At 39.7% G+C, this 22918-nt stretch overlaps 2 long non-coding RNA genes across 2 annotated transcripts in view; both read right to left on the reverse strand.

Annotated features, from left to right (window-relative positions):
* The window catches only part of LOC140520822 (uncharacterized), a 205237-nt gene that overhangs the window by 64138 nt on the left and 118181 nt on the right, over nt 1-22918 (reverse strand). The window lies entirely within an intron of this gene.
* Nucleotides 1323-22399, reverse strand: LOC140520817 (uncharacterized). The gene is made up of 2 exons (XR_011972658.1): nt 20228-22399; nt 1323-1729 (listed from the first exon to the last, which is right to left on the reverse strand). It is a non-coding gene; the product is annotated as an uncharacterized lncRNA (long non-coding RNA).

Raw genomic sequence — 22918 nt, forward strand, 5'->3', positions numbered from 1 at the left:
TTTTTGATTAAAGGGTAAAAAGAATCTATTCTAGGTGAATTCCAGTCCATTGTTGTACTCCAGGTAGGACTGGGTGGAGAATAGATCCTGTTGTCTAGATTACCCTGAAGGCAAAGGTAGTCTGGCTTGAGATGAGTCTCTTTGTCCCAAGAGGGATGACATGATCAGAATCAGAGTCAAAGTCAGTCCCAGCCCCTCATTAAAATAAGCCCACCTTCATTATAACATTCATTCTCTCATTAACTGTTAACCAATCAGAGCTGATTTCTACCTGTCAGGGATAGCCCCTTTTCTAAAGGTATATAACCATTTGATGGTCTCCAAGATTCATCTTTAGTTTCTGAGAGAACCACTGACCTCAATTTATTACTAGCTAGTCATAATTAATAAATTGATTATTATTAATTACCTAGAAACTATGTCTCTCAGACTTTTCATTCATGAAAATGCCCTTGCATACTGTCACCCTTCCTCTGCTCCTTGGAATTAGTAGCTTTCTTTAAGGTTTAATTCAGGTGGCACCTCCTACAAGAGTTCTCTCCTACCTCACCTCAAGTTTTTAATGTCCCCCCCTCACAAAGGACTTCGTATTTACTTTGTTCATACTTTCTATTACTTATATGTCTTCCTCTTGTATGCTTGCTGTAGAACAGAAGTGCCATAAGAGCAGGAGCCATTTCCTTTTTTCTTTCTGTCCCTAGAAAGACACCTAGTATAGTATCTTGCACATATTAGGTACTTCATACTTACTGATTTGAACTAAATTTCTCAAATTGTCAATCTAGGGGCAACACTGGAGAGTGAGTGAGCCAGTCAACATAACATATTTATTAAGTAGTTAGTATGTGCCAAGTACTATACTAAGTGCTAGGAAAACAAACAAAAGTAGAAAAGAAAATAATCCCTGCTTTCTTGTATTCTAAGAAGACAAGACACAAAAAGAAGTTGCAAAGTTGGAGGGAGAGAAACAAAGATACCAAGTTTGGGGGCATGCAGTCCAAAGAGCAGCCTGGTGAGGAATGATCTGTACTCTCTGTACTTGGAGGTTCTGGGAGTAGCCATCCAATCAGAGGAAGAGGCCACAGCAGTGGCTAGCACTTCCAACGTGTGGATTCCAGGGCTGGAGTGAAGCTTCAGGATTAAGAGCTGGGGTGTGATAGAGGAAGTCCAGAGTGGAAAGAAAGGATGGAATAAATAATTAAAAAGGAGGGAGGAAAGAGAAGCATAGAGGTACATGGGACAGACAGCAGAGTATTGTGAGATAATTGCTAGTGTCGACAATCTCCTACCCAAGTTTTGAACATATTGCTTTGCAAGATTCATTAATTTTATTTTTGTTTCCCGTTTTATTTATTCTTTACAAAAATCCTCCTCCAGTGTCACATCATGGTGTGGGAGTATCCTTGGACTCTAGATTAAAGTTATACTTACAGAGCACAAACTCTGGCAGGAATCCTGGTAGAAAGGCTATGAGTAGAGTGAGTCATGAACTCTGTTTGAGGACAAGTCTCGCTAACTTTGGAGAATCTCATTACCAGAATGTTGGCTCAGGTGATATGTATGTAGCAAGGGCTATGCCCTATATGTAGCACGGAAGTACCATTGTGTATCTCAGAATAAACGTCTCTAGTCTCTTCTCTCCTTGCCCCACTTGTCTTGAAGGGAGATTTTATTTATTGCCAGGAAGAGAAGCAGGAGATGGATCCAGAAAACTGGCCACTCTGTTCACCTCAGAGAGAGAGAAAGCACCAGATTAGAATTTTATCTATCTTCTCCCTTAAATATGATTCATGTAGGGGATACAATTTTCAGATTCAACTAAATTTCTGATTACTGTTTGTTTTAATGGGGAAGTAGGACCTCAAGCTTTATGTCCAAGGTTTCACAAACTTCCCACAAAATAGCAGTTCCAAAATCAACACACATAATAGGTAGCAAAGAAACCCACTTTTCCAAGTCAATAGCAAAACAAAAGTCAGAGAAAGTACATACATAATATTTGTATCATTATGTTTGAAAGCATGCAAACATATATATCAATATATACCAATGTGAAGGAGTGAAAGAGTTCTCCCACTGGCAGGAATGAGTTAACTCAGTTCAACCAATAAAGTCCCAGATCTCACCCAAAGGGGAAATTCACCAGTCTCTAGTGTAGCAAGTTGGATATAGAGACCTGTTGGAGACTGCCAGCTCCTTTCAGCTCCTTTTCCTTCAACAGCCTAAAGTGGAGCTGACCTCATTCATCTTCTCTCTCAAAGCTAGAAGCCAGAAACACCCAAAGCAACTCGAGAGTCCTAAGAGCCTGAAAAGACTTAAAGAGTCTGATGCTTTCCTCTCTTCCACTCTTGCCGACTCCACCTTACCCCTCAGGTGGGTGCAGAGCATTGATCTCCACCAATGAGTTCAATACCAATGGATTTAGAGACTCAGATTATAGTTTTTCCATATCCAGCTCTGAGTTCTTGGAGTTGCCTACCTAGGGGTTAATTATTTACTATGGGTAACTCAAATCCCACTCTCCATGGGTTGGAAAGCCTTCAAACAAAAGACTGCTTCTAACTTTCTGGTTTTTCTTGTGTACAAGAAAATAAGTTCTATATGAATACTTCTGGTCAGTTCTTTTAGACACAGTGGACTCAATGGTTACATAAATCAACGTGAAGATGTATGATGCATATAAGCAGGCTACAGCATGTTCTTTCATACAAGTCCTTGTTGGCAATACATCCAAAAGATATCATTATCTTTTCTGGGACTGACAAAGGAGATGGGACAGTCATGTGGTATTAAGGAATCACAGAGAAGCAGAGTCAACAAATGGACAGCATAAGCAGGACATTGGAACTCTCTCCCCACCTCTGTCCCCTAAATATTAGGGGAAAAAACAGGAGGAAGACTTCCATCACATTGGCTTGGTGCTCAATATATGGGAGAATAGTCCAGGCCAAGAAGGTGTAGAGGGTACAATCTGCTCTGGTAGAAGGAATGATGATGATGACAGCTAATATTTAAATAACACGTTAAGATTTGCAAAGCACTTTATGTATGTTATATCATTTGACCTTTACAACAATCCTGTGAGATAACTGCTATTATTATTCCCATTTTACAAATGAAGAAATTGAGATTGGGAAATGTCAAGTAATCCAGGGTCACACAGCAAATAAATGATTAAAGCAGGATTTAAACTCAGCTCTTCCTGACTCAAAATCTAGCCCTTTGTTCCAATACAACACCTGTGCACTCAGACCTATGAAATCAAAGTCTCAAATTAAGACCAGATATGCCAAATGTTTATGTCAGTAGTTCAGACCTAGCCTTTTTCCCAAGCTACAATCTCATATCACCAATGGCCTTTTGGATGCCTCAAACTGTATGTCCTATACACATCTTAAAAACTCAACATGTCAAAACACAACTCATCTTTTCTTCCAAACCCTTCCCTCTTCTCAACTTTCCTTTTATTGTCAAGGATACCATCATTATCTTAATTCCTCACTCTTACCCCACATATTCAATTTGTTGTCCAATCTTGTCCTTCTACCTTTACAACATCTCTTAAATATATCCTATTCTCTCTACTCACACAGCCTCTACTCTTTGTCTTCTTAATTTCTTCTACCTTGGCACAGACCCTCATTGCCTCTCACCTAAACTATTACAATTGCTTGATGGCTGGTCTCCTTACTTTAAATCTCTCCTCACTCTAATCCATCTCCCACCTAGCTGCCAGGTTTTTTTTCCTAAAGTACAGATATGACATTGTAGTAAATAATCATAGTAATTTAGTATTTGATCCAAGCTTTAGGAACAAAAACTTATTATTTGGCAAAAACTTCTGGGAAACTTGAAAACAATATGGTAGAATCTATGTATAGACCAACATCTCACACCATATACCAAGATAAGGTCAAAATGGGTATATGATTTAGACATAAAAGGTGATACCACAAGCAAATTAGGAGAATATGGAATAGTTTATCTGTCAGATCTATAGATAGGGGAAAAATTTAGAACCAAATAAGCTATAGAAAGCATTCCAAACTATGAACTGGATAATTTTAATTACATAAAATTTTAAAAGTTTTTGCACAAACAAAATCAATGCAACCAAAATTAGAAGGAAAGAAGAAAACTGGGAGAGAAGAATTCATAACAAGTGTCTCTGATAAAGGTCTCACTTCTCAAATATATAGAGATATGTGTCAAATTTATAAGACTACAAGTTATTCCCCAATTGACAAATGACCAAAGGATATGAACAGGCAGTTTTCAGAAGAAGAAAAAATCTGAGGGTGGAGCCAAGATGGCAGAGTAGAAAGATGCACATAATCTAGCTCTACCCACACAGCCCATAAGATACCTGTAAAAATGACTCTAAACAAATTCCAGAGCAGCAGAAGCCACAAAATGACAGAGTGAAAGAGATTTCCCACCCAAGGTAGCCTGGAAGCTTTTGCTCCTGGGTGAGAAGGGAGCAGGGTCCTCCCCTAGTCCCGGCTCCAGGAGGTGGTGGAGGCAGCAGCAGCAGTAGTGTCCATTTTTGGAGACTGCAGCCTAAAGCCCCTGGGGAAATTGAGTGACTGAGCTGAGTCTCAGTCCTGAGTGGTAACCCTAGGGTGAGGAAGAATGCTGGCATGGTGGACCTGGTGGAGCCTCTGGAAAGGGAATTCTACTTACAGATTCTGGTCAGAAAAGCTTTGGTAGCTCCCAGACCAGAGTGCAGGCCAGGAGAGGAGTAAACTCTTCTCCCTTGATTGAGCCACCTTGGAGGAACTGAGAACTTACAGGTCCCTAGAGTATACACCCCTCTTGACAAAGGACTCAAAAGTCAAGGAACTGACTGGGAAAATGCCCAAAGAAGGGGAAAAAAATAAGACTATAGAAGGTTACTTTCTTGGTGAACAGGTATTTTCTTTCATCCTTTTGAATGAGAAAGAACAACGCTTAGTATCAGAGGCCTCCAAAATAAATATGAAATGGTCTCAGGCCATGGAAGAGCTCAAAAAGAATTTTGAAAATCAGGTAAGAAAGGTGGAGAAAATATTGAGAAGAGAAATGAGAGCAATGCAAGAATATCATGAAAAGTGAATCAACAGCTTGCTAAAGGAGACCCAAAAAAATGCTGAAAAAAATAACACCTTTAAAAATAGGCTAGCTCAATTGGAAAAAAGAGGTCCAAAAACCCAATGAAGAAAAGAATGCCTTAAAATGCAAATTAGTCAAATGGAAAACGAGGTTCAAAAGCTCACTGAGGAAAATGGTTCTTTAAAAATGAGAATGGAGCAGATGGAAGCTAATGACTTTATGAGAAACCAAGAAATTACAAAACAAAACCAAAGGAATGAAAAAATGGAAGATAATGTGAAATATTTCATTGGAAAAAGAACTGACCTGGAAAATAGATCCAGGAGAGACAATTTAAAAATTATGGGACTACCTGAAAACCATGACCAAAAAAAGAGCCTAGACAACATCTTTCATGAAATTATCAAGGAAAACTGTCCTGATATTCTAGAACCAGAGGGCAAAATAAATATTGAAAGAATCCACTGATCACTTCCTGAAAGAGACCTGAATAGAGAAACTACTAGGAATATTGTAGCCAAATTTCAGAGTTCCCAGGTCAAGGAGAAAATATTGCAAGCAGCTAGAAAGAAACAATTTGAGTGTGGTGGGAATACCATCAGAATAACACAGATCTGGCAGCTTCTACATTAAGGGACTGAAGGGCTTGGAATATGATATTCCAGAAGTCAAAGGAACTGGGATTAAAACCAAGAATCACCTACCCAGCAAAACTGAGTATAATACTTCAGGGGAAAAAATGGTCATTCAATGATATAGAGGACTTTCAAGTATTCTTGATGAAAAGACCAGAATTGAATAGAAAATCTGACTTTCAAACACAGGAATCAAGAGAATCATGAAAAGGTAAACAGGAAAGAGAAATCATAAAGGACTTTCTAAAGTTGAACTGTTTACATTCCTACATGGAAAGATAATATTTGTAACTCTTGAGACTTTTCTCAGTATTTGGGTAGTTGGAGGAATTTTATACACACACACACACACAGAGAGAGAGAGAGAGAGAGAGAGAGAACAGGGTGAGTTGAATAAGAAGAGATGATATCTAAAAATAAAATTAAGGGGTGAGAGAGGAATATTATGGGAGGAGAAAGGGAGAAATGGAATGGGGCAAACTATCACTCATAAAAGAGGCAAGAAAAAGTTTTTTCAATGGAGAAGAAAAGGGAGGAGGTGAGAGGGAAAAGTGAAACTTACTCCCTTGACATTTGGCTTAAAGAGGGAATAACATGCTCACTCAATTTGGTATGAAAATCTATCTTACACTACAGGAAAGTAGGGGAGAAGGGGATGATAGAAGGGAGGGCAAATGGGAGAAAGGGGTAATGAGAAGTAAACACTTTTGGGGAAGGACAAGGTCAAAAGAGAGAATAGAATAAATGGGGGGCAGGATAGGATGGAAGGAAATATAGTCTTACACAACATGCCTATTATGAAAATCTTTTGCAAAAATATACATATATAACCTAAATTGAATTGCTTGCCTTCTCAGTGGGGATGGGTGGGGAGGAAGGAAGGGAGAGACGTTGGAATTCAAAGTATTAGAAGCAAATGTTGAGAATTGTTTTTGCATACAACAGGGAAATAAGTAATACAGGTATTGGGGTATAGAAATCTATCTTGCCCTTCAAGAAAAGAGAGAAGAAGGGGATAAGGGAGGGGAGGGGTGTGATAGAAGGGAGGACATATTGAGGGAAGAGGTAATCAGAATGCACGGCATTGTGGGGTGGGGGAGGGGAGAGATGGGGAGAAAATTTGGAACTCAAAATTTTGTGGAAATGAATGTCAAAAACTAAAAATAAATAAACATAAAAAAGAATTTAAAAAAGACCAACTTTTAAAAAAAGAACGAAAGAAATTGAAAAAAAAAAAGAAAAAAGCTATCAATAGCCATATAGAAAAATTCTCTAAATAATCATTGATTAGAGAAATGCAAACTAAAACAACTCTAAGATAGCACTTCACACTCATAATCTTGGCTGATATGACAAAAAAGGAAAAGGATAAATTTTGAGGGGGATATGGGAGAACTGAGACACCAATGCACTGATGGTGGAGTTGTGAACTGATCTAGCCATTCTGTAGAGCACATTGGAACTATGCCCAAAAGGGCAATCAAACTGTGCATAACCTTTGATCCAGCAATACCACTGCTACTTCTGTATCCTAAAGAGATTTTTAAAAAGGGGAGGGGGGAGAGAACAAATCCATACAAAAATATTTATAGCAGCTCTTTTTTTGTGGTGGCTAAGAATAGGAAATTGAGGGGATGCCCATGAATTGGGGAATGTCTAAAAGTTGTGTTATATGATTGTGATGGAATATTATTGTGATATAGAAATGACAAGCAGGATGATTTCAGAAAAAAACTGGAAAGACTAACATGAACTGATACAAAGTGAAGTGAGCAGAATCAAGAGAACATTATCCACCATAACAGCAATATTTTTCAGTGATGAACTATGAATGATTTAGCTGTTCTCAGCAATACAATGATCCAAGACAGTCCCAAAGGACTCATGATGAAAATACTGCCTCCAAAGAAAGAACTGATGGGGGGCGGAGCCAAGATGGCGGAGTAGAAAGACGCACATACACATAGCTCTGAACCCACAACCCATAGAATGGCTACAGGGAAGTAACTCACGGCGAATTCCGCACCCAGAGGCCACGGAACATTGGAGCGTGGGAGATTTCTGTTCCAGAGAGACCTGCAAACCTCTCGCCGGGGGGGTCCTTCGCGCTGCGGACTGGGCGCCAGGACTGGGAGCTGAGTGCAGCCCTGCCGCGGCCGCGGCACCAAGAGGAAAAGATCCGAGCAGGCTTCACAGACAGGATCTCCAGCGGCCACGCGGGTCCCTCCACCCACAGAGGGATCTGCAAACCTCTCGCAAAAGGTCCGTCGCGCTGCAGACACAAAACCCAGCCCAGACCTGCTGCGGCCACAGCTGCGGCACCGAGAGAAACAGATCCGAGCAGGCTTCAGGGACGGGATCTCCAGCGGCCGCACAAGTCCCTCCACCCACAGGTGACAGGGGTGGGTGAGAGAGTCTCTTTGGCGGGTCGAGAGGGGAGTGGGGTGCCCCCATAATTCAGGCCCCCCCCGGGAGGTAGAAGCTGAGAGGCGGCTGCAGACAGGGGCTCCCCAAGCGGGCGGGAGCCTGAATCCATTGCGGAAGGTCTGTGCATAAACCCCCTGAGGGAACTGAGCCTGAGAGGTGGCCCTGCCCCGACCTCAGCACCAGAACATAATCTCATACTGAATAGCAGCCCTGCCCCCGCCAAAAGCCCTGAGGCTGGAAGCAGCATTTGAATCTCAGACCACAAACACGGGCTGGGAGGATCAGGAGGTGAGGTGGGTGTGAGGAAAATATTCAGAGGTCAAGTCACTGGCTGGGAAAATGCCCAGAAAAGGGAAAAGAAATAAGACTATAGAAGGTTACTTTCTTGGCGAACAGGCATTTCCTCCCTTCCTTTCTGATGAGGAAGAACAATGCTTACCATCAGGCAAAGACACAGAAATCAAGGCTTCTGTGTCCCAGCCCACCCAATGGGCTCAGGCCATGGAAGAGCTCAAAAAGAATTTTGAAAATCAAGTTAGAGAGGTGGAGGAAAAGCTGGGAAGAGAAATGAGAGACATGAAGTCAAAGCATGAACAGCAGATCAGCTCCCTGCTAAGGGAGACCCAAAAAAATGTTGAAGAAATTAACACCTTGAAAACTAGCCTAACTCAATTGGCAAAAGAGGTTCAAAAAGCCAATGAGGAGAAGAATGCTTTCAAAAGCAGAATTAGCCAGATGGAAAAGGAGATTCAAAAGCTCACTGAAGAAAATAGTTCTTTCAAAATTAGAATGGCACAGATGGAGGCTAATGACTTTACGCAAAACCAAGAAATCACAGAACAAAGAGAGAAGAATGGAAAAATGGAAGATAATGTGAAATATCTCATTGGAAAAACAACAGACCTGGAAAATAGATCCAGGAGAGACAATTTAAAAATTATGGGACTACCTGAAAGCCATGATCAAAGGAAGAGCCTAGACACCATCTTTCATGAAATTATCAAGGAAAACTGCCCTGAGATTCTAGAACCAGAGGGCAAAATAAATATTCAAGGAATCCACAGAACACCGCCTGAAAGAGATCCAAAAAGAGAAACTCCTAGGAACATTGTGGCCAAATTCCAGAGTTCCCAGGTCAAGGAGAAAATACTGCAGGCAGCTAGAAAGAAACAATTCAAGTATTGTGGAAATACAATCAGGATAACACAAGATCTAGCAGCCTCTACATTAAGGGATCGAAGGGCATGGAACAGTATATTCCAGAAGTCAAAGGAACTAGGACTAAAACCAAGAATCACCTACCCAGCAAAACTGACTATAATACTTCAGGGGAAAAAATGGTCTTTCAATGAAATAGAGGATTTTCAAGTATTCTTGATGAAAAGACCAGAGCTGAAAAGAAAATTTGACTTTCAAACACAAGAATGAAGAGAACCATGAAAAGGTGAACAGCAAAGTGAAGTCATAAGGGACTTACTAAAGCTGAACTGTTTACATTCCTACATGGAAAGACAATATTTGTAACTCTTGAAACATTTCAGTATCTGGGTACTGGGTGGGATTACACATGCACACACGCTCACATACATAGAGACAGAGTGCACAGAGTGAATTGAATAGGATGGGATCATATCTTTAAAACAAAATGAAATCAAGCAGTGAGAGAGAAATATATTGGGAAGAGAAAGGGAGAAATTGAATGGGGCAAATTATCTCTCATAAAAGAGGCAATCAAAAGACTCATTAGTGGAGGGATAAAGAGGGGAGGTGAGAGAAAAACATGAAGTCTACTCTCATCACATTCCACTAAAGAAAAGAATAAAGTGCACACTCATTTTGGTAGGAAAACCTATCTCACAATACAGGAAAGTGGGGGTTAAGGGGACAAGCAGGGTGGGGGGGATGATAGAAGGGAGGGCATGAGGAGGAGAGTGCAATTCGAGGTCGACACTCATGGGGAGGGATAGGATCAAAAGAGAATAGAAGTAATGGGGGACAGGATAGGATGGAGGGAAATATAGTTAGTCCTATACAACACAACTATTATGGAAGTCATTTGCAAAACTACACAGATATGGCCTATATTGAATTGCTTGCCTTCCAAAGGGAAGGGGTGGGGAGGGAGGGAGGAAGAGAAGTTGGAACTCAAAGTGTTAGGATCAACTGTCGAGTAATGTTCTTGCCACTAGGAAATAAGAAAAACAGGTAAAGGGGTATAGAAAGCTATCTGGCCCTACAGGACAAAAGAGAAGATGGAGACAAGGGCAGAGAGGGATGATAGAAGAGAGAGCAGATTGGTCATAGGGGCAATTAGAATGCTTGGTGTTTGGGGGGGGAGGGGACAAAAGGGGAGAAAATTTGTAACCCAAAATTTTGTGAAAATGAATGTTAAAAGTTAAATAAATAAATTTAATAAAAAAAAAAAAAAAAAAAAAAAAAAAAAGAAAGAACTGATGTTATCTAAATTCAAACTGAAACATACTCTTTTTCTTCCTTCCTTCCTTCCTTTCTTCCTTCCTTTCTTCCTTCTTTCCTTCCTTCCTTCTTTCCTCCCTTTCTTCTTTCCTTCCTTTTCTTCCTTCTTTCCTGTCTTCCTTCCTTTCTTCCTTCTTTCTTTCCTTCCTTCCTTCCTTTCTTCCTTCTTCACTTCCTTCCTTCCTTTTTTTCCCCTTTCTTTTCAGGTTTTCTTACACAAAATGACTAGTATAGAAATGTTTTACATGATTGCACATGTATAACCTATATCAGATTGCTTACCATCTCAGGAACGGGATAGGAGAGGGAAAGAGGGATAGAATTTGTAACTCAGAACAAACAAAAACAACAACAAATGCTAAAAAATTATTTTTACATGTAATTGGGAAAAAATAAATATTTTTTTAAAATAAAGTACAGATTCGATGTTATCATTCCCCTACTCAGTAAACCCCAGTGGTTTCCTATTACCTCCAGGATCAAATATAAAATGCTCTGCTTGGCATTCAAAGCCTTTAACAATTGGGCCCCTCATATCTTCTTTGTCTTCTTACATTTTATGGCCCTCTACACTCTATGCCTTTTCACTGGTCGTTCCCCATGGCTGGTATGTACTCTCTCCTCACCTCTATCTCCTGACCTCCATTACTTCCTTTGGCCTTTCCTGCCTCTTCTCTCATGCTACTTCCCATTTACACCATTTATATCTTGTAGGTACAACTTTGTTGTCTCTCCCATTAGAATATAAGCTCCTTGATGGCAGAGACAATTTTTTTTAACCTTTTACTGTATTCTCAGTGCCTAGTACAATTCCTGGCACATAGTAGCTGCTTAATTAAGTACTTGTTGAATGGTTGAAAGGAACATGTGTGTGTATTTATATGTGTATGTATACATACATATATACATATATAAACATGTACATATAATATATATCCTTTCAAAGGTATATTCTGTATATAGATCTATTCACCCATTTTTTTCTTTCAAATATATCCGTAGAAAACATTATCCCACAAAACTGTGACATTAAAATATCTATATTTACTAAGAAAATTTTTTCAATCTTTATTTGCATTAAGAAATGCTTTATGAATTGTCATCGTCCCTGTTCTTTGTCCCTGTCCTTTTCATTGTCATTCTTTTGCTAATATCCCAATTATATGTGGCATTCAGGTTTTATATAAACTAGATGGAAATGGAGAGGAGAAGTACAGACTATATTTGGACCATTATGGTATCTATATATGTAGGTTCATGGCCCTGAACACCATGCTGGCCGTCATGTATTATCCCATGCAGGCTGCTAAAAATAACTCACCCATCTGCTTACTTGCCTTTCTCACTTTCCCCAAACATAAATTGGCTGGGTACTGACAGACAGCAGGAATCTGGCAGAGAGGGACTTCCGACAGCTCTGCCATTGCTACAAATGGTCATCAGTGCCCAGGAAAGTCAGAGAAGAAAGCTTGTTTCCAGAAGACACCAGCCTTAGGTGACCTTGAACGAGGAGAAGTTGACAGATAGGTACTCTGCTGTGTGCAGACTACGTAGAATCAAGGACTTCCTTTCCCTATACATTTCTGAGAATTTCCAACATTTGTCACTCTCTCCAATCTTGTTAGACTTTTTATATACCCAGTGAGCAAACTCCTAGAATAGAGGTTCTTAATATGTGAGTGTATATATACATATATATGTATGTATGTGTGCATGCATACATGTGTGTATGTATTTATACATATACTTATATATACACATACATATGTGTTACTATTTAAATATAGTTGGTTTCTTTTGTAATCTTATGTATTTTATTTTATTTTAAAACATTATTCTGAAATGAGGCCCATAGGATTCACCAGACTGCCAAAGAGGTCCATGACATACACAAAAAAGGTAAGAACCCCTGTCCCCGAGGCTTGGGGCTGCCAGATTTCATCATTATCTTTGTTCTAGGTCCCACTGGAGGGTGGAGGAAGCAGAGCACAAAGTCTTTCCTGGGTTATGGACTAAAACCCCAGAATTTTGGAGTTGCAAGGAATCTTGGCAGCTCTAATGCAACCCTTCACCTCTCTCCAAGAAGGTGGAGTTCTTGGAACCATGGTTGGTCATCATGTTGATCAAAGTTCACAAGTCTTTCAAAGTTTTTACTATATTGCCTTTATTGCATTGCTATTGTATAAATAGCTCTAATTATCAGGGAGTTTTTCCTTACATCAAGCTTAAATTTTGTCTCTAGGACCAAACAGAACAAGTTAAATCCCTTTTCAGCATGACAGCCTTTCAACTTCTAAAAGACTTCTGTTATTTCCCTGCTGAGCCTTCCCTTCTCCCAGTTCCTTCATCTTCGTATGACATTGACTGAGGCCCTTCATCTCCTTGGCTACTCTACTGTGGATGCTCCCTAGTATCTTTCCTAAACAAGGGTACCCAGAACTGCTCCAGCTATAGTCTGCCTGAGACAGATGACAATTATCACTTCCTTTGTCCTGAAAGCTGTTTCTCTCAAAGCATTCTAAGATCATATCAGCTTTCTGGACTACCACTGATTCATATTGAATTCTCATTTCCTTTAGATCCCTAGATCCTTTTTTTTCTTCAGAAAAACTGCTGTGTACTCAGGATTCCCCCATCCTATACTTGTAAAAGTGAAATTTTTAAGCATATTTTAACTGTAGCATGAGACTTACCATTTGTTCCTATTTGATTTCATCTTTTTAGATTCATTTCAATTGCCTTATCTATCAAGAAATTTTTGGATCCTGACTTGTCATCTAATGTGCTAGCTATCTCTCCCATTCGAACATCTGATAAGCATGTCATCTACTTCAGTATCCAAGTCACTGATAAAAATGCTAACTGGTACAAAGCCAGGTATGGATCCCTGGGATTCTCCACTGGATGCCTCCTGCCAAGTTTACTTCAAATCATCAAACCATTCTTTGAGACCAACCATTCAGTCAGTTCTGAATCCATCTGAGTGTACTATTACCTAGCCATATCTCTCCATCTTTTTGTCTTTTTTTAAGTACATTTTTTTCAAAAGAGGATCCACCTTCTCTTTCTCCTACCTCCTACCTGCTGCTTCCATTAAGAAAAAAAGAAGTACAAAACCTGTTACAAACACGATCAGTCAAACAAAACAAGTCCCCTTGATGGCTGTGTCGGAGATATATACACACACAAATATATACATATACGTACATGTGTACATATATACATACATATGTGTCTATGTGTGTGTAGAAAGCCAGTCTGGACTCTGAGTTCACTTCTCTCAGGAGACAGATAGCCTGTTCATCACGAATCCTCTGGAATCACAGGTCTTCATTAGGTTGTTCAGAATTCTTAAGTCTTTCAAAGTTGTTTGTCTCTGCAATATTGTTATTATTCTACAAATTGTACTACTGGCTCTGTTCACTTCACTCTACCCTCTCTATTTTTTTTAAATTATTTTTTTTTTATTTTCACAAAGCTTCATCTTCTTCCCTTGGAATTCCACCTCCCCAAACACACACACTTTGAGAAATCAAGAAAAAATAAAACCCCTGTTACAAATATGTGCCATCAAATTCCCCTGGTTGGCCATGTTCAAAAAAAAGAACATGTACTCTGAGTCCATCAGCTCTACTAAGAGGCAGGTAGCATGCTTCACCATGAGTTCCCTAGAGTTCTGGTTCTCCATAATTTTCACATGAATAAAATGAAATGCTTTATCTGATGCCCTGCTAAAATCTAGATGTGCCCTAGGACAGGGCATCTCCCTGATCTAGCTTAGTATCCCTTTCAAAAAGGAAATAAGGTTACTCTAGCATGACCAGTCCTTGATGAAGCCAAGCCAATCCTGAGATTGCCACTTCCTTTTCCAGTTGTTTACTTAAACATACTCTAACCCCTTCATTTTGGTGATGAGGAAGGACACACCAAGGACACAAAGCCACCAAGTAAAAGAACCTGGATTTGAACTCATGTCCCCTGATAACCCAGTTCAGTGCTATATATTATTGTAAGGGGATGGTCAGGAGACTTCCCCAAATCAGGTGGATGAACTAGCTGACAGAATAGTGAGAGTTTATATGAGATTGATATCATGCTTTCTAAGAAACCTGGCTTCATGGAAAAAAAGCTGACCCCAGAAACAAGAAGATGCTGGTTCAAGTCTTACCTTACACATACCAGTTGTGTGATTATTGCAAGTCACTTCTCAGCTGTACTAAATTCCCTAAGATGATAAATTACAGAGAAGGTGATAATCTGCCATAGTAGAGGGAATTTTCTCACCTAGGAATTCCCTAATCCAGTGAAATCACAGATCCAATTTCTGTCCTCAGCCTTGGAAGGGTATTGTCATGCCTACTTGATTTTGTTGAGAAATTTAGCCATAGATTCAGTAGCAACTCTTTGAGGAAGAAGACATGTCCAAGGCTAGTCTAGGCAGTGAATAGGAATCATTTAATTGTCATTGATTGTATGAACTAAAAACATCATTTTATGGTACTATAAAAAGGAGCCTTGAGGAATAGTAAGACTTCTTTTCATAGGAAAGAGACCAGAGCAGGGACTTTGGTCCCTAGAGGGTTGTGCTCTGTAAGGGTCATCTTAGTTCCAGAGATGATAACCTCTTAGCCTGAAAGGTAGAAGCAGCTGGGGCTCTGAGTTCCTGTGCTCCAAATACCTTTGTCTGGAAAGGCAGCAGCAGAAGTACATAGCTATTGTACTTGTTCTCAATTAGGTGATCCCAAAAGATGGCTACCATTTGGCCAAGGTAACTCCTGGACCCCAGTCTTCTAGAGGAAGAAGGGGAGATACTGGACAGAGTCAACCTCCTGGGGAGAAGCATGTTATGACATATAGTGACTGAAACATTTATAGTCAAATTTCTCAAGTTCAGATGCTATCACTTAAAAGCTGTGACTGTGGTCAGATCATGGAACCAATTAGGTAAAGTAGTCCTGGACTTGGAATGAGAAGACCTGAATTCAAATCTTCCCTTGATATTTATTAGCTATATGACCTTGAGCAAGTCAACTTGAACAAGATGTTTCCACATCTATAAAATGTGGATAATAATAACACCTACCACCCACAGTGGTAATGATAAAAAATGAGATATTCTAAGAAAAGCATTTTATATTTCTTTTTCTCATCCTTCCATTCTTCTTTTGAGATAATCCCAACATAACTGAATCATACCCAGGCCTGCTAATTAGACTTTCTCTAAGAACCCTAGTAATGATAAAGTTCTGAGTGAATATATGTATCTTTTCCCTTTATAAAAATGTAAACAGCTTAACCTGGTTTAGTCCTTTATGATTTCTTCCTTAGATTTACTTTTTCATGCTTCTCTTGACTCTTACGTTTAAATATCAGATTTTCTATTCAGCTGTGGTCTCTTTATCAGGAATGCTTGGAAGTCCTCTATTTCATTAAATATCCATTTTTCCCTAGTTGGATTATATACAGTTTTACTGGGTAGATTAATATTGGTTGTAACCCTAGTTACTTTGCCTTCTGGAATGTCGTATTCCAAGTCCTCTGTTTCTTTATAGTGGTAACTATTAAATCTTGTGTGATTCTGATTGTGCCTCCTTCGTATTCGAATTCTTTCTTTATGGCTACTTGAAGTATTTTTTCCTTGATGTGGGAGCTCTAGATTTTGGCTAAAATATTCCTGAGAGTTTTCATTTCTTTCAGAAGGTGACTGGTGAATTCTTTCAATTTCTTCTTTGCCTTCTGGTTCTATAATATCTGGGCAGTCTTCCTCTATACTTTCTTGAAATATGATGTCTAGACTCTCTTTTTGGTCATGAATTTCAGGTAGTCCTTTGATTCTTAAGTTCTGTCTCTGAAATCTATTTTTGAAGTCAGTTGTGTTTCCTACGAGACATTTTCTCAGTCCTCAAACTTTGTTTTATTATTTCTTGATGTTTCCTGGAGTCATTAGCTTCCATTTGGACAATTCCAATTTTTAAGGAGTTATTTCTTCAGTAATATTTGTTTCTCTTTTACAAAACTATTCATTCTCTTTTCATTGCTTTGCATAGTTCTCATTTCTTTCCACATTTTCTTCTGCCACTCTTATTTGGCTTTATAAATCTTTGTTCATTTGTTTGTTTATCTAACTATTCTAAGAATTCTTGTTAGGAGATCAATAAATGATTAATTGGTTGATTATGATTTAGTGGATTACATGTTCTAATACCCCAACCTGTGTGTTCCTTATTCTTCAGGGAACCTGTGCCCTCAAAGCTATGTGTGCCCCTCTAGGTTATCAGCTGGGCCCTTTGGACCGAATCCAAACTTCATAGAACAAATCCCTTTAATAAAATGATTTGTTCTGTAAAACTTGGACTCAGTCAAAAAGTTTCCCTCTCTCTGCCATTTTCTGTTCCAAAACATCATCTAGCCATCTCCACCAGGGAAGCCACTCATACAAGGGTTATCTCTGCGCCGTATTTCCCAATGAGGACATGTTTCACAGCAGGTACCAGATAAGGAGTCCATTAAACTACCATCTCTTCTCATTGCATAAACTCCCCTATGCACTCAGGCATGTTTATCTTCCTTTCACCTGACTAGATGACTTTAGCTCAGCTTAGGGACAGCCATGAGGAAACTGCTGACAGCAACCTGAGTCACCCAAACAACAGGACCAGAGCCCAGCCACCTGAGCTTAAGGGGGAGAGTTAAGGAGTCAGAGAATAACAAAAGAAAAGAGAGATCCCCTGGTAGAGATGCCAAATGAAACCCCACACCCTCCCTAAATGACCTTTCCTCCTTCCTACTTCGAATCACTGCACATATATATTTATACATATGCATGCTGCCCCCCAAATCCTGCCTGTCCCAGTTGTGGAGCTCCACAAAACCAAAGGACCAAGAGAAAAGGCTAGAAAAGTCAGTCTGCTTATTCATTGTGGTCTTGTCTCAGTACACCATTGACCTTAGGCATAGGTGAACTAAGTGACTGCCTAACTGAGCCTATACTAGGACAGAGTAATTAAAAAATATTGCATGTATGCATGTGTGTGTGTGCATATATATTTAAAAGAATGTCAAGTTCTAATGGACCACAAGCTCAAAATGAGTCAGCAATGTACTGTGGCAGCCAAAAAAGCTAATGAGACCTTAGATTATATTAGCAGAATGACAATATCCAGAAAGACAGAGGAAGGAGTCTTGCTGTCCTCTGTCGTGGTTAGGCAACACTTATAAGAATAGAACAGAGAGTAGTTTAAGAGAGAAGGAGCTTATGGAGGAGAGGGGAGGAGAAGGAAAAGGAGGGGGAGAAAGAAGGGACAGATAGAGAATGGAAAAAGAACAACAGAAAGAGGAAATGAAAGTGCACCAAAGATGTCTGTCCAGAGCCAGTGTCAGAGCCTTGACATAGGAAGTTCCCAATTGGATGACAGTAGTTTTGGTGGGCATTCAGCCAGATATGGGGAGAGATACTTAACATATGTCAATCCATTTGTAGGGGATGGTGGCAGCCTCCTTCCAGGCCCAGATTCCCAGCATAGACCCAGTTGTTCAGCAAAGAAGCCACCACATACCATGTTCACCACAAAAATAGAAGGAGTTGTTGCCAAGTCAAATGGTTCAGAGGGTGCCACCATGTTTCTCTGCTGAGCTCAGCACCATGGGCCATGCCTCCCACCACAAACCCAGTTGCAGGAGGTAAGCATAGTCAAAGCCCTACACTGAGCCACGAAGATAGGGAATGGGGAGCCAGGAAACCACCAATCAACCAGTTGTTGAGGCTTAGATGTTTCCATTCCTTCCTGGATCCAGGGAGTAAAGGCAAGAATATTTAAAAGGATTATCAGAGACCCCTCCCCTCCTTTCCTTGGGGAAATGGGGGACATGGGCACAGAATGTTATATATGCCACCAGCTGTGGTAACTATATCAGTCATTTTTTGTTTCATTTCCTATACAGAACTTAAACACACACAAAAATACATGTCTATATACATATGTATGTATATATACATATAACATAACACAAAAATAAAATTGCATAGGAATTTGTGAATCTCTATTTCATACCACTTGAATCAGTTGTTTTAGCTTAACTGTTTTTCTTTGTTGGAAGGGAAGGCTCACAGGATGAGAGAGCTGGAGACAGTATAGGTAGAAGCAATTGTGATGTGAAAACCAAAAAATAATGCTAAAACTTAATAGAAGTTTTAACAGCAGGGGAAGGACCATCAATTCTGAAATCGTCAAACCTAGGTTCAAATTCTGACTTTGATACTTATTGCCTATGGGACTTGAGATAAGTCCTTTAACCTCCCTGGCCTCTTTCCTCAACTGTAAAATGAGGAGGGTAGACTAAATATTCACTAAGTTTCCTTTTAGCTCTACATCTATGATCTTGTGAACTTTAAAAAACAATAAGCAAGTAGATAGATGGATAGATTAGATAGATAGATAAAGAGAGAGAGAGAGAGAGAGAGATGGATGGATAGATGGGTGGATGGATGGATGGATGGATGGATACATAGATAGATGGATAGATATGCAGATAGGTAGATAAGTATGAGTACCTGCTGATGATAGTGATCTTGAGACTAGCCATCTTGATTCTGAGATAACTAGAGTGGGCACTATTGAGGTGAATTATCCAGAAGAGCAAAGCAGGAAATTCCTCCATCTAATCATTCCTCATCTTCACATGTAAGCCTCCCTGGAGGCTCCATCCATAGGGAACTGAGAAGGGTTCAGCCCCTCTGTCCCAGAAGACCCAAGTTTCCCAGTATGATCCCTTGTTTGTTTTGTCAAGCAATTGGAATAAGCCAGGAACATAACTTGTCCCTTCCAGGAATGAAAGAAGACAATGACCTTGCTTCCTCAATCCTCAATCCAACAAAATGAGAATAATGGTATCTAATGCACATTACTCTAGATAGGGTCTCCCTCTGAAAGTTTCTTTTTCTAGTTTCCAGCTGTAAATTCAGTCCAAAGAGACCAGAGCTGCAAACAAGTGTTAGATGTTGGAAGTGCTGTGGGGCTACAATTCTGGCTGCAACTAAAATAATTTGGAACCTAGTTTACAAAGAAGGAACTTCAGTCCAGAATGAACATGTTGAACTAGGTAGAACTCAAGGGCTTATAAGGGTCAAATAATAGGGAAGTCATAGTGGAAAGACCAAGTTTAGACTCATGAATAGTCTTGACTAAGCAGAACAGGTTACCTGGGAAAGAAGTTAGTCAGTGAGAAGCCGAAGATTCCAGTCTAAGAAACCAGATGTTCTCAGCCTTGATGGGTCAGTCATGCTTCTAGATGAAGTCCATAAATCTAGTCCTCCTAACTTCCTTCAGTCAGAGTTCTATTTATGATGACATCTCTGACTGAATTTCTCCTCTATCCCAAGCACTAAATATCACTTCATATCAGCATATCCTATTGTAGATATGAATAAATCAGGAATTCTGGGGGTACAAATAGGAAATATGTAGGATTTTGCTGCCTAATACTTTTGAGCTTAAAAACAATGATGTCTAGGTCTCCTTATAAACTTCTAGACTTGGTGAGAAAGAAGACCTCAGAGGAAAGCAAGGAAAGCTTCTACCCACAATATTAATGGCACTTACAATATCCTGAATGATCATCCAGCCTCTGCCTTAAACATAACCTCAGTAACAGGAAATTGATTACCACTCAAGGAAGTTCAGTCCATTTTGAGACAGCAAGAATTATTATGGAATCCTTCTTTATATTGTCAGAACTTCTAATGGTCTCATTAGAATAGAAACTCTTTGAGAGCACAGATTGAGTCACTGTCTTTGTCTCCCCATTGCCTAGATCATAGTTGTTGTTATCTAATCATTTTTCAGTTGTGTCCAACTCTTTGTGACATCATTTGGAATTTCTTGGCAGGAATACTAGAATAGTTTGCCATTTCCTTCTCCAGCTCATTTTCCAGATCAGGAAACTGAGGCAAATAGGATTAAGTGACCTGTCCAGGGTCACACAACCAGTAAGTGTCTGAGGCCAGATTTGAACTCAGGGAGATGAGTCTTACTGACTCCAGGCCCAGTGCTCTATCCACTGCACCACCTAGCTGCCCCTAGCACATAGTACGCACTTAATAAATGCTTTTTGATTGGTTGGTTGATCCCAATTCTAACCTCTGGGGTGAAGTGTAACAAATAACCACTTTCTTTTTTTCCTAGATGATAGCTTTTCCAACACTTGAAGATGTTTGGAGTTCTGATGCACATCTGCTCCTCCTGTGCATAGTAAACAACCCATGTCCTTCCTTCAATACTAATATGGCGCAGCCACCAGTCTCTAGCCCATGGTCATTGTCTCCTTCTTGATATGCTCCAGCTTGTCAGTGTCCTTCTTAAAACACAGCGGACAAAACTCAACACAAAGTTGCAAATGTGTTCTGGCCCCAGGCAGAGTTTAGAAGGACTATGGCCTTACTCTTCTTTGGGTTGGAAAACCATTGACTTCTAGATAAGTGGTATGGTCTAGTCGGAGAGATTTCTCACTATGACTAATAATAATTAACATAACTATTGTTAGTCATAGCATAATTGCTAGTTAGCATAACTATTATTAATATAATTAGCATAAATAACAATTAGCATAGTTATTGTTAGCATAACTGATAATTAGCATAACTATTGTTAGTTACAGTTAGCATCACTAACAGTTAGCATAACTGTTGGTACTTTAAGGTTGGCAAAGTGCTTTACAAATATTATTTCATTCTATCCTCACAATAACCCTCAGAAGTAGAGGATATTATTATCCACATTTAGTAGATGAAGAAACTGAAGCAGGTCAGTGACTTACCTATGGTTACACATCATGAAAGGAAGTTATTTGGATCTTCCTGCCTCCAAATCCAGTGCTCTATCCAGCTCACCAACTAACTGACTGACTACAGTTGGGGCAAGCCAAACTTTTTGGGAGGCAATGTGTCCAGTAGAAGGACAATTGGACGTGAAGTCAGAGGACCCAGGTTTGAATCCCGAAGTGTCAATTTCATCTGTAAAATGAGGGAGGTGGACCAGAAGACCTCAAAGCTTCCTTCCAACTTTAGCTCTGTGCTCCCTATGAACGCTAATGTTCCTCATTCTGTTCACTCTCCTTTTTTCCTTTTTAATTGGATCTGTTATTTCATCAGCGTGGGGAGCTACTGATGAATAGCTTCCTCTATCAATTCAGATCAATTCTCTACAACATGAGTCTTTGAGAATTGCCTGGGAGTCTTGAAAGACTGTCACTTGCTCAGGACCAAAGAGTCAGCACATGACCCAAGTGGGACTCCTAAACTCTGAACCTGACCCTCTATCCACTGAGCACTGCTTCTTCTATTCATTATACTTCTCTTAATCCAGTCTAAAATCAAATTACCTATTTTGGGCTCTCACATCACATGGCTGACTCATTTTGAGCTAAACCCTCAAGTTGTTTGCACATCGACTGCTTCCTAACCATGTTTTCCCCATTCTGGGTCAGGTAGACTATCCTTTCTAGAGAGGCCAGGGCTCTGGGTTGAGTCATCCATCAACCCAGGTAACTAGACTGCTACTACAAAACAGTCTACTAACTGTCCTGGAATCTGCCCTCTGTCCCCTTCACTTAAGCCTCCCTTAGAAAACAGGGGAGCAGATGATGGAAGCCTCACCTTACTCTATAGAATGTATCAGTGTGCCTCAGTTTCCCCAGCTGTAAAAGAGAACTAATAATAGAATCAACCTCTCTGATTTACTGTGAGGATCAAACGAGATAATATTTGTAAAGTGTTCACCATAATTCCTGGCATGTAGTAGATATTCAAAAGCTTGTTTTCTTCTAACACGTTAAGTTCACAATCATTGACTAATAAGAAAATGTTTTGCATGACTGCATATGTATAACCTAATTGCTTGCCATTTTTTAAATTAATTTTAAAAATTGCTTTTATGTGTAATTGGAAAAAAAAGTAAAATATTTTTTAAAATTATTTTTCCATGTAATTGAAAAACAATAAAATATTCGAAAACTTCTTTTAAAAGATTGCAGTCATCAGATTTAAGGCCACAAGGACCCTTAGAGATCATCAACTCCTCATTTTACAAAGGAGAAACTTGAGCCCAAGAGATGTAAAATCATTTGCCCAAGGTCCTACAACTATTAATTCCATAGAAATGGAATCTGAACCCAGATCTTTTGATACCAAAGCCTCACCAGACTAGAAACTAATCATTGGTCCTTTCTGCCACCACAGCAGGTGCTATAGAGGCACCAGGGGGTCCCCCAGGGGTCTATGTAGGTGGAAGGTAGAA

This window comes from Notamacropus eugenii, chromosome 1 (genome assembly GCF_028372415.1).
Source record: "Notamacropus eugenii isolate mMacEug1 chromosome 1, mMacEug1.pri_v2, whole genome shotgun sequence".
Classification (NCBI taxonomy): Eukaryota; Metazoa; Chordata; class Mammalia; order Diprotodontia; family Macropodidae; genus Notamacropus; species Notamacropus eugenii.